Below are 13846 nucleotides of genomic sequence, written 5' to 3'. Positions count from 1 at the left end.
GCCTTAAGTTTTTATTTATTCTTATTTTCAATATATGGTAAATACAGGAATTCTTTGTATTAAGGAATCAAATCTTACAAACATCTAAGTAGAATTGAGAGCTTTGCAAAGTAGCATATTTAAAATTTGTTGACTCATAAGATCCTGAGAGTAAGTGTGACTAGATTAGAAAAGGATGACGCTAAAATTTCTAACATTAGATCACTTGATAGTGTTGTCTTCAACAAAAATGAAAAATGTATGTGGAGCTGAATGAAGCTTGAATGATAAGAAAATTATTTCAGTCTTGGTCTTTTTCAGAGACAGGGTAATATCTTTGTGTATGTACTTATATGTATGTATATACATATGTATATGTGTGTGTTTATATATACTTACATACACACATATGTAAAATTTTATAGATGAGAAGATTCAGAACTAGATAAATTAAGTGATTTACCAAAACGCTGTCAGATAATTAATTTTAGAGTTAAGAATTAAACCAAGGTACAGATCTGCATTCTCATTCCAATATGCTCTGTATACCACACATCAAGAAACATATTTATAGATTTACCCCTTTAGTAACGTGAGTTATGAAACCCAAATAAAATAGCTACCTATGTGATAAGATAGCACTTTGTTAGTTGTTGATTGCTGTACAGTTAACATGTATTGTGTATTATTTTTGTGTTTCCCTGAGGAAGGCAGGTATTTTAGTGATAAAGTCCAAAGATTACATCATGTGGATGATAATTCTCATGCCATTGATGAAATCTTAATGATAAATCTATCCTATAGAAACCATTAACAACAATATTACAGAATCAGAATTTTAAATCATATATACCTTAAAAGAGACAAAATGATTATTAAAGTGTTATGATACAACTATTGATGAGTGTGTTCAATATGCTCTCCTTGTACTTAGTAAGCTCAACTGAGACAATCTTTGAGGCCACTCTTGATCTTTTGTTTTCCTCTGCTATCCTCCATTATTGCTCTGGGAATTTGTGAAAATGCAATTTAAGAAGAAGCTGCACTAAACTAAAAAAAATGTATTTGACACACAGCAGCTTGAAAGGCAAAGAAAATTAATATAATTACATTAATCAATGAAACAGACCTTTAATTTTTCCCATATGTAACATTTGTATTCAACTTTAGGGAAAAAAGTCATAACTTTAGATCTATATTTGAAATTCTTATGGAAACAAGCAAATTATGCACATGTGCCAAGCACTCAACTTTTTGTTAATTCAAATTGATAGTGGGTTAGAGCAAAGAGACAGAAACAAAACAAAATTTTAAATATGGATAATTATTTAGTCCATTACACTGCTTCTACTGCTGAATTTTTTAGTGATACTTGGCAACACAGAGAATTATTAAAGTATCATGAAGGCAAGATCATTTTGAATATTAAAAATGCCATCCTAACCTGTCTGGAATGGTTCAGGGTTTGAGCATTGACCAGGAGGTCATGGTTCCATTCCTAGACCAGTGGGCTTGATCCCCATTAGGGGGTGTGCAGGAGGCAGCTGATGGATGTTTCTCTCTCATCATTGGTGTTTCTATCTCTCTTCCCTCCTCCCTTCCTTTCTGAAACTAATAAAAGCATATTTTAAAAAGGAAAAAATATGGGTTTGTAAGAGAAAAGCAATGAGTTGCTTACAAACATTATAGGAAGCCAGGAGAATAATTTTCTTTGGCAGTAAGTTGCCCCTTTCATCATAAGCATATTTTGCATACTTTCTTTTTATTATTCTTCAGAGACTTCATTCAAGTTCATGTTTTAAAGATTCAGCAATAAAAAAGGATACAACATCCACAGTAATGTTTCTTTTCATCTAGTAACTAGATTCTAGTTGATATAAAGGAGACTCTCCAACTATACCATAGACCTTATACATGTTGGTTACCAAAAAACTCCCAGTGTAACTGTGATTTCAATTTAATGCATTTACAAAATAAGTCATTTGAGAAAAAAATTGGTTAAATACTTTGAGAGTTTAAAATAAAAATGTTCATTTTGGGGGAAAAGTTTTTATAAATTAGCTTAGTACCTTCTCCTTATATAATAATACCATCATATGATGTATAAAATTTTTCCAAAGTTACTATCATTTTAACACCATCCCCTATTTCTTTTGTCTTCTAAGTAGCTGTAGTTTTTCAGATTAACACCATATATAATAAAAATACTTCTGTATAAAGGACATAAATGTAGCATGGTTAATGAAAAGTATTAAGAACTATTCTGTGTCAGTTTCTCTATTATTTAACCTCTACTCCTGTATCTTCCATAGTCAGGCCGTAACTAAAATTTTGATCAACTGCAGAATGATGTTGCAAGACTTCCCAGTAACTACAATTTTGTAGAACAAATACTTTGTTTAAATGGGCCTGGTGAAGAGAAGCATATGCTTAACTATTATTGGAGAATTGGTATTTTAAAAAACTTAAAAGAGAATAAAAAATGATGAGAAAAATAAAACCGCAAACAATAACAATTTTTATTTCATTTGAGATTATTGAGTGTTACAAAGCAAATAAAGGATGGGAGTAGGCATATTAAAATGTTTCCCTCAACAAGATATTTAGCTCATATCCTTTCCCCCATCTATGTTTCTATGACTCTGTTGTCAGACTTACTCACCATTATCAGAAGGGAAATCTCAAATGGCTGACAGGAAGGAATACGTGTGCTCAGAGCAGGGGAAGGTCATAAACGAGCAGGAATAATGAAAAGTCAAAGACCTGTGTACCCTTAGGCCTATAGGTAGAAGTGGAATTTGGGAAATGAAGGAGTGAGCACTGCAATTGGGCATTTGAAAAATAGAGAGGATATGTAAATAGGAAGAGAAATGACAGTAGGATGTATAAAGAGAAAGAGAAATGACAATAATGAAAATGTCTATTAGGCTTTAGGAAAAGTAGGTGAAAATATATTTAAGAATTGGAAAAAAACTTTTGTTTAGCTTAATAAAACTGTACATAAATTTCATTTTGTTAAATGTTAAAAACAGCATCCAAACTAGAAATCCTCCTTTGTGTATTGGGGTGTTTGGCTTCTCCTTGGCCTCAAGTCAGAAATATATATGGAGAGAACAGATTTATGAAGAGGTAGTACATTAACCCTTTTTGCATGTTTATAGAATATGTCCTTATTGTCTCCACTTGATAGAAATTTCTTTATTAACTGAAATTAGCAATATTCAGAAAGGATTGCTTGAGTAAGGGGGGGGGGGGGTGTTTCATTCTCTCCGAGGAAACCTGATCCATCAGAAATTGCCCAATACTCTTCTGCTTAATTTTGCCTACCACACAAATAGTCTTTTAATATCATGCCTTGTTCCTTTTCCATATGGCTCTGCTGTATTATAAGCCAAGATCTGAGATGGCTAGAACATTATCAGAACTAGAAAGAGGTCATAATGGCAATAGACTTCCCATTTGAGGTCAGACCAGCAATGAAATCAACTCAGTTCATCAGTTCATATTGAATTAGATTATGGACTGCATAATATGAGCCAATGTATGGCTAGGTTCTGCAAGTGCAGCAGAAAGTAAGATGGATATGTTTCTTGCCCCTATGGGCTACATTTCTTTCTTTCTTTTTTTTTAACCAGGGAAGTCACACCATTAAATAAGCAATTAAAATAACATATTATGATTCTACTATAATGAGTACAAGTGCTAAAGGGAGTACATAAAAAGCTGACCTAAGTTAATAAAACGGGGCAGAAGGAGAGAAAAGCCTCCTGAGAGATAAAACAGTATGAGTGGTCAGCAAAATGTAGGTGGATTGGGGCCAGGCGGATTATAAAAGCCTTGAAGGCAGAGAGTGTAAATGCCTTGGGGCAGGAGAGATTCTGGTTTAGAAGACTGAGCATGGGAAGAGTTACTCTGGCTAAAAAGTACTGATATGGAGTGCAAAGAGACGAGTCAGTGGCAGAGCTGGGAGGAATACAAATGCTTAAAGATGCTAAGCAACAAGGTAAGAGAAAACCAGCAAAATGTTGCATCGTAATAGAAACAAAAGAAACGTCATAGGATAGGGATGTGGGTGAGTGGGTAGCTATAAAGAGGTAGCACCAGGGGAGTTCCTATATGATGATTACTAAAACCAAGACATGGTTTTAGTAATGGTTACATGCGACTGTATATGGGGGCAAATGCATAAAACTATACACACATACACACTCAAAAAGTGAAGCGTGTGAAAACTAAATAAGGCCTGTAGTCCTGTTAATAGCATTATTCCAGTGTTGATTTCCTGGTTTTGATGATATTCTACAATTATACCAGATTACACCGTTCAGAGAAGCTGGGTAATGTGTACAAGGGACTCGACGTACTATGCTTGCAACTTCCTGTCAGTCTATAATTTAGTGCAAATACAAAATTAAAAAGAGGATAAGAGAATGTTGCAAAGAAGGGCATGATTAATAGTGTTCAACAAAATGAAGAAGAAATAACTAAAACATGTTCATTGGATTAAGCCTCAAGGAGGTCACTGGTTATCTTTGAAAGAGCAGTTTAAGTGGCAAAGTGAGGTGGAAACTACATTGGGTGAGTGGAATTCAGAGTTGGAGGTGAGAAAAGGTAAACAGCATGGACAAATTTATTCAAGACAGCTTCGTAAAGAGATGAAGGAAATAGACAAAATGATAATTAACTTGGAGATTGCGTGGTTGACCAGAGCATTTTCATTTTTTTAAGATTTGAATGTATGTTTCTCCCTTCTCAACTGGCTCCTTTATTCTCAACATATAAAGGTGCTTTTGGGGGTACATTTTGGAAACTAGACTTTGGACATCCATTTTCATTATAATTTTGAAAATATAATTGTATCACTCAATATAGTCTTACCAAATAAAATATTTTAATTATTATAGAGTCTGATAAGATTCTATTTTCTTTCTTAGAGAATTTGGTTTAAATTGCTTCTTTCACACCTAGAGAGTTCAGATAGTCTCCTTAGATTTTCTGTAGGTTTCTGTGGTTTACATTTAAGTATTAAATATATGTGAAATATATATATTTTTTGTGCTTGATATAGATTAGTGGTAACTTCAGTGTCTGAAATTTTCTTATTCAATTTCCTAGTTCAACCACTTTCTTACAGCCCTATTTTTATAACAGTGGCTGGAAAGCTCAATATATAGTCTGCCAGTTGCCTTCCCTAAAGCCAGAAAAGTCAGGTTCTGACCAAAGAGATACAGGCTTAGTATAGGAAGTCTCTTTTAAAAAATGAAAAAAACCTACCTAGGGGAAAGTCCTTTTTCTTTTATGCTTTTCTATTTCATCTCCAGGATGCCCAGAGTTGCCTTAGCCATTTGCAGCCATGCAGAGAGTCATGTATAATGTTGCTCAACAAACCTGGAAGAGCAGAAAGCTAGTAGCAGACTAGTTTGGGAGACTAGTTATTACATCCTGGCGCCTCTAACTCGGCCTATACTACTGACTAGTAGTCTTTGTGCAACGTGAGATAGATCAACACCGACATGTGAGTTGTTTTCTGTTATTTGTGTCAGGAAACATTTCTGCCTGATACAGGGTCCAATCCTACAGCCAGTTGGGTCCTAATAATATATTAATTATTCATTTCTTTCCTAACTAAATTACAATGCACCTTAACAAAGATTACTGTCTCATACACATAGTCAACTATTCTAGGAATCTCTTTTTCTGAAAAAAAAAAAAATCCCTCTATTCCTATGATAGTAACATATTTATTTGATTCTTACAGCTTTATAGTTTGTTTGTTTACCAGGTAAGCAAATTCACACATATGGCCTCCATTTTTATGCATTTCTGGCATTTTCTAGGGAGATTATTTTTCTATATGAACTTTAAATCAGATTGCTACAATAAAATCCATTTGGTTGTATATCAATCTAGAATTACATTTAAAATAATATTAAGTTTGGAAGCCCTGGTGAATTTATAATTTTATATTTGAATTGGCTCTTATAAGTTGAATCTTGGAACTCAAGCATGTTATAATTCCATTTAATTTATTTCTTGCTGGTTCTTAGAAATAAATTCTTAAATTTGTTGATATAAATCTGATGCCCTCCTTGTCAAATTTAGTATTAATTATTTTATAGTTTCCCTAATTTACTAGATTTTTCTCCAATTTCCATTGTAAAATGCTTACTGATGATACATAAAATGTTTTGGACAGATTCTATTGAGTTTTGTATATATGTACACTATCATAGTCAATGATAATTTATTTTCAATGTATGTGACAGAGATTTACCTGATTCTACTCCCTGGAAACTCCAATACAATGTCAAATAACAATGGTATGTATTGACATGCTTGTTTACTTCATAATTTTGACTGAAATACTTTTTCTCTGAACTTCTAGAATACTTCCCATCAGTTGTTTTTAAATAGACATTTACCTAAAAATTATATTTAACAATGTGACTAAACATTTTAATTCTATGTTTTTATATTTTGCTTAGAAAAACTGGTTGAAATCTGGTCATTTTTTGATATCCTGCAGAAGTTTAATTTCTGAATCCTATATTATAGTCTCTCTAATGTAGCTAATTAACCTCAATACTTGAACTACAAACAGCCTTAACAGTTTTCAATTTTACTCTGTCCTTATCGTCATAAATGAATGTCAGCATAAAATACGTGCACATCTTTTACTTAAATTGAATGATTTGATTAGAGCCAAACTATAATTTGTGATTTTATAATATTTTCTGTCAAATAATACTGAATATCCTTAGGGTCACGGCTACATAGTACACATTAAATAAGAATATCTAGCCCTAACTGGTTTGGCTCAGTGGATAGAGCATTGGTCTGCAGACTGAAGGGCCGAGGTTCAATTCCCGTCAAGGGCATGTACCTTTGTTGCAGGCACATCCCCAGTAGGGGGGTGTGTAGGACGCAGCTGATTGATGTTTCTCCCTCATCGATGTTTCTAACTCTCTATCCCTCTCCCTTCCTCTCTGTAAAAAATCAATAAAGTATATTTTAAAAAAAGAATATCCAGAACCACTGGCTAATCAGCATCTCCATCTCTCTTACTCTGATTCCAAGCATTAGCACCTCTGTTATCAATAATTGCATTAGACGCTCAGCTGGTCTTTTTAATCTCACCCTGGTCTCCCTAAAGTCTATTCTCAAAACATCCCATTAAAATGTACATCAAATTTTGTCACACCTTCTCCTCCAGAATCTCCAGTGATATTCCATTTCTTTCAGAGTAAATGTGAAATACCAATAATGGTATTTATTATACCTTGACATAATTTACTACAATTATTTTTCTGCTCACTTTGCTCTACCTTGCTGCTTCTTGAGCTTACCAGGAATACAATTCTATCTTGGAGCTTTGCACTTGTGTTCTCTCTTCTTAGAATATCTTTCCTACAGATATCAGCAGGAATTACAACCTCTGCTCCTTCAAATGTTTGTCCTACCCGGGCCATCCTGTTTACAACTGCAGCTTCTATCGTAGCTCTTCCAACTTCCCTTACTTCTTTAGTACTTATCACCTCCTATTGTAATATATATATATATATATATATATATATATATATATATATATATATATACTAGAGGCCTGGTGCACGAAATTCGTGCACAGCGGGGGGGTGGGGGTTGTCCCTCAGCCCAGCCTGCACCCTCTCCAATCTGGGACCCCTCGAGGGATGTCCGACTGCCCATTTAGGCCTGATCCCGGTAGGATCAGCCTAAACAGGCAGTCGGACATCCCTCTCACAATCCAGGACTGCTGGTTCCCAACTGCTTGCCTGCCTGCCTTCCTGATTGCCCCTAACCACTTCTGCCTGCCAGCCTGATTAATGCCTAACTGCTCCCCTACCAGCCTGTTTGCCCCTAACTGCCCTCCCCTGCAGGCCTGGTCACCCCCAACTGCCCTCCTCTGCCGGCCTGGTTGCCCCCAACTGCCCTCCCTTGCAGGCCTGGTTCCTCCCAACTGCCCTCCCCTGATGGCCATCTTGTGGTGGCCATCTTGTGTCCACATGGGGGCACCCATCTTGTGTGTTGGAGTGATGGTTAATTTGCATATTACTTTTATTAGGTAGGATTTTTTATGTTTCTTGTCTCTCTAACCCCTTCTCCCATTTGCCAAATAGGTATATTCTCAGTTGTTAGAACAGTGCCTATTTTATGGTAGATTCAGTTTTAAAAGGTTGAATGAATAAATAAACATATGGTGGGACTCCAGATTTTTGATATAGTTACTTATTGGGGTCTATTATATGAAAACTTGAGGTACAATGACTTAAAATTTATTTTCTCCAAGCAAGACTGTCTCTAAAACACAGGGATCAATACTTTTAACCTTTCCTTAAAATCATTCTCAAATATTTGACAATGCTAAACATTCCAGTTCCTATGAGGGTGAAGATTCAAGAAAGATCCTGTGCTAAGTATTGAAAAGAGATGTAAAGTTGAAAATGTAAAAGACAATAAAATAATAGAATAATAACATTTGCTGGCTTAAAAATGTGGGAAAATACTAGACATCACCACATTTGTTTTTCCTTTTCACCTCATAAAAAATGGTAGCATTTTGGGAACATTAAGAAAACATTATAACATAGGTTCAAAAGTCCATTTTTCTTCCAGGCAGTTCTTCAGCTAATGCTCTAGCCCTTAAAATTGGCTGTTTGGTTTGCCACGTTAAGAAGCACTAACATCTGCCTGCCTAATTCTCTCCCCTACTCCAGCAGGTGAGCAGGCTTCCCAAACAGCAAGCCTTGCTCTAATGAACAGAAGTTATATTTCCCAAGATGTTCATTTGGCAGGGCTATTGGTCTGTTCTCAGCAATTCTCCAATCGTGCATGTCAGACAGGAAAAAGGAAAAAAAAACTTCAGTATTTTTCAAAAGCAGAGTAGAAAATGTCATTAAGTTTGTACGAGATGAATTTCTAAGTGGTCTCTGCACCAATTATTGGTGTAAATCATCCAAAATGAGACCTCTTGGAGGTGTACACAGGGTCATCTACTTTCAGCTCTCTGTAAGGTTTAGGCTACCTTCAAATGTATTCCTATTTGGGGCTCATTGTTGCTTCAGAACTATTTTGGAGAACCTTGTTTTGCTTGGATGAACTGAGAATTTGATTACAATGGAAATGAGGTATCTTCATGATTCTGCTTGATATATTTTAGGTGAATAATTTACACATGCCTTCAAAAGTACTGCTTGATTTAACTTACATTTCTTCCATAGTTCTTTGGAAAATATTGGGCAATAATGTTAATTTTTTGTTTTCTCTGTGAAAACAAAGTATTATTGAACAGTCACCAAAAGTAGTCTTCATTTTTTAGTTAGATTGGTTGGCTACAGTAAAAAATGAAAAGGAAATAATTACTGTGATCTAGTGTGAGAATTCAAAATAAAGGTACTGGGAAAAGAGGGATGAAGAAGTTAAATGCTATAGAAGCCAAAAAAAAAAAAAAATGAGTTACCTGAGTTTCATTATGGAAGTTTAATAATTGGGAAAGAGGGGCAGAGACGTTTAGGAATCAGGGAGAGCAGTAATGAAGGCAGAGAAACATAAAACAGCATAAAGTATTAGGTTTTTCCATTGGTAAATTAGTCTACTGCAGCAACATTCTAGGAGTACAGTTAACTTATTAAATACATGTGCATTTTCAATATTAATTCAAGTGTTCAGAGTACACTTTTTCTTTCCCTTACATTAAATAAATTATAATTTTTCTTATATAAAGGTCAAAGAAGCTTCTTGGGTCTATGTACAGTATGTAGCACCATAATATTTTTAAATGCATTATTAATTAAACTTTAGAACTTGCATTTCAAAGAAGGTGAATTACACAGCATTTTATAAATGAGGGTTTGTCCTTTCTTTATATATTAAATTATTTAGTTCAAAAACATCTCCTCTGATAATTTTGCTTAAATTTTTAGTGCTGTAGTAACTATATTGGAGATTATTCTTAAAATTAAAAGCTACATAATTTAAAGTAATTCTTTCTCACACAAAGTCTATAATAATAAAAGAGTAATATGCTAATTAGACCAGACATCCTTCCAGGCGTCCTTCTGGATGACCTTCTGGACGAAGCCGGGGCTGCAAGGGAATCCTGGGTCCCGGGTGCCTGCCAGTGGCTGGAGGGAAGCGCGGGTCCCGGGTGCCAGAGGGAAGCCGGTGCCGGCAGCCCAGGGAAGGAAGGTCTACTCTCACGTGAATTTCATGCATCGGGCCTCTATTATAACATAAAAATCTCACATCCTGAGATAATCTTCTACCATCTTGAGGGTTTTGAGTATTCCATAGAGTTATCCTGAAAAATGTTTTAAAGTCTGATAAGTTAATAGAAACACTCCATTATAAGATTAAATAGTGATTCATACCATTGTTTTCTTCACAGGGAGAAATCAAGGCCATTGCATTTCAGTCTATATATCCTCTACATACAGTCTATATATTTATCAATCAGGGTAACTTCTTGAGAAGCACTTACCTAGGAGAAGTGACAAAAGAGCCTGAGTAATAAAAAAGAAAAACACTTTTAATATATGAAAGATTTTCTTTAAAATATAGTCCACTGAGATTTTACAGCTCAAAACATCAATACCTCATTTAATGTTTAATAATAAATCATTATTCCTTCCTGTGAATAATTTTAAAAATTCTATGAAATAATGGGTATTAATATTGAGCTTAAAGAATTATGGTAAGGGAGAGAGAGGGAGACATTTGGCTAGTTAGGGTTAACAGAAGCTATTAAGAAGGTGATCAATGCTTCTGATTCAACAGTTTCTCTATATAAGTGAACTTGACCCATCTAGTCCACCAGTCCAAATTACCATGCTGTGTGTGTGTGAATGTGTATGTGTGTGTTTGTGTATGAATAAGAGAGAGAGAGAGAGAGAGAGAAGGGTATGTAATGAAGTGGAGGAAAGGGAAAAAAGATAAGACAGAAGTATAATAAAAGCTTTCAACATATAATTTGTCTTATTTCCTTATTCCTTTATTTATTAAATATGTGTTGATCTACCTCTTAGCTTTTTAACAAACCATACTCAAACCTAATGAATTCTTTACTTTTACAACATTTCTGCCATCTAAGATGATGGAAGATTTATGCTAGTTAGATGTATTCCTAAAAAATTCACGTGGGCCTTTCTATTGCCTTCCTCTTAAAATTCTTTAATGACTTATAATCACATCCAAGATAAAGACTTAAATTCTTTACCATGGCATTCAAGACTGTCAATGTCCTTGACACTGACCACTAATCTCTCCCATATTGACTAGACTCCAGTTCCTTTTATCATCATATAAAGCAGGCCCGGAGTAAAGAAAGGAAATTTGGTTGTAGAAGTATCTATTTTCTTAGAGACTACACACATCCATGTGGTATATAACGTCCTAACTTATCATAAAGCCATCTTTATCAAAACTGTTGAAGTGTAATTTATGACTCTCCAGATCTCAACTCTGGGTACTTTAAATCAGTGGGACATAATAAACAAGGAAAATATGATGTCTACTCTCCTAATTTCAGAAGAAAAATAATTTCTCCAGGTGCATATTTGTTCTTAGAACAGTCCATGTATCTTGTGGAATTGGCCTAACCTAGACTATGGATATTCACAACCCCAAAATAAAGACTTGACACAATATCCATTGCTACATTATTTAAATATTTATAGTATGTCAAGCATTGTGTTAAAGTACACAATCTGCTTTAGTTCTTGATACTGCTAGCAATCACTGAGTATAGGTATTGGATGCTTGCTTGTATGAAAAGTCATATCTGTACTAAAGTAGAAATGCTGTTAACAGATCCTAGTTTTCATTCTTAGTTATGTGCTCGTCAGTATATTACCTTTGCTTGTCCCTTAGGCTATATTAGTTTTGCATTGCTGTGTAACCATTATCACAAACTGTTTCCCCAGATCACAAGTTTGGGTATAGATTAGCTTAGCGCTCTGCTGGTGGTATCACAGGACCATAATTGAGGTACTGGCTACGGTGATCACATTTGCATTTCAGGGTCCTCTCCCAAGGTTACTCAGGCTATGGGTAGAATTCAGGTCCTTGAAGCTATAGCACTGAGGTCACCATGTCCTTGCTATCAGCTCTCAGAGACTTGAGCCCTGCCTCAGATCTTTGCCATGTGTCTCTCTCATGCCAAATTGGGTGGCATGGTCTACTTTTAAAACAAATATATAGCTAGGAAGGGAGTACACTGTAAAAAACAAATAGCCTCCTTTTTTGGGGAGTGCGAACTCTGTGTTTTTAATGTATGGGTAAGGGACTATAGGCCTTTAATATAAATCAATTCACCTTCTTTGGAGAGCAATTTAACAATCTATGTTTACTTTTGAATACCTCTTCTAGAAAATTTATTACAGATGTACTCACATATGCTCATAAATATGTATGCAAGAACTTTTATTGCATCATTATGATTAATGGTAAAAGGCTAGAAATAATCTAAGTAGAGTTAACAGGTAGTATTTAAATAAGTTGTAGGACATTTATACGATGACATATTATACACATATTGGAAATAAATAAATGGATGAATATTTGCTGATGTGGCAGAAACTGTAAATTATAAATTGTTAATTAGAAAACAAAACCCATGGCATAGAACATGTCTATTCTCACATTCTCACATACATATTATATATATATATATATACATACATACATATATACATATGAAAATATACATTATTGTATGTTCCTTTGAAGTATAAACTATTAACAGTAGCTGCTTTTGTGGAGGTAATTTGAAGAGACATTAAATATCATTGTATATCTTTTTATTTTGATTATACATTTTACAAAGTGCATTGGTTACTTGACTTTTCAAATCAAACTATCTAATAAGGGAAAACTTCACTTTAAAATAAAGTAAATGTTTGTCCACAGAGCATTCAAAAGTGATGCAGTGGGGAAGAAGGAGAGGTTAAGTAAAAATATCTATACTTCAAAACAAACAAAAATACTTGATAAAATAAATGTGTAGATTTATAATAGAGTTCCAGAAAAGGTGAAAATCATCATCTTAGTTTCAAAATGGGGGATGACTTTCTGAAGATAGCTTTTAAGATGAGCTTTCAAGATGAGCTTTCATGTTAGTGATAGGGGAGCAGACCAGGATGTTGAAACAGTTAGGAGGTGTGATGATAGAAAGACCTAGGATATGGAGCACAAAGCTATGGATGAGGATGCAAAATTTCAGGCCATAATGTTTCCCCTTCTTTACAAACTTTAATTTTCCTTTAGCATGATTAATATAATAATTTTTAGATTGGTGGGGAATATTAGATACAAGAGAAAATTTAGAAAAATTCTTGTGACATATCAGACTTTCAAATGAGAACACTAGTTGGCAAATAAGGCCTTTTGTTGACCAGGACAGATACCTAGGAAGACGTGATACTCTAAAACAGGAGACAGGAGCACTCAATGGGAACATGCATGGGATCTATAGTCAAACTGCTTCTAAATGAAAACCTTGACATTGGGTTCAGAGTTCAGATTATCTCATTAACAGTTTGGTGGGTGGTCCCATTACTAGCCCTGTGAGACCCGAGCATTGGAGTGAAAGGGAAAATCTAGACTGCCACATAGGAACCTAAGAAAGAAGAGCTGCTCTTCTGTTAATTTAATAGTCAGAGAAAATCAATCAGTGGAAGCGCCCCAAGGCTACAAACAGTCCTTTTCTGCTCAATCGTGCTGACTCTACGACTGTTATCTTTGCTCAAGTTGTGCTTCGGGGAGTGCTAAGGCAAACAGGCAAGCCTCTGAATTCACTGCAATCCAAGTAAGCACACAGAGGCTGAGCACATTCCTGTATGACACGGGAGAA

Source organism: Eptesicus fuscus, chromosome 10 (genome assembly GCF_027574615.1).
Source record: "Eptesicus fuscus isolate TK198812 chromosome 10, DD_ASM_mEF_20220401, whole genome shotgun sequence".
NCBI classification, from domain to species: domain Eukaryota; kingdom Metazoa; phylum Chordata; class Mammalia; order Chiroptera; family Vespertilionidae; genus Eptesicus; species Eptesicus fuscus.
The sequence above is the reverse complement of the archived record's forward strand: the minus strand, read 5'-3'. Positions refer to the sequence as shown.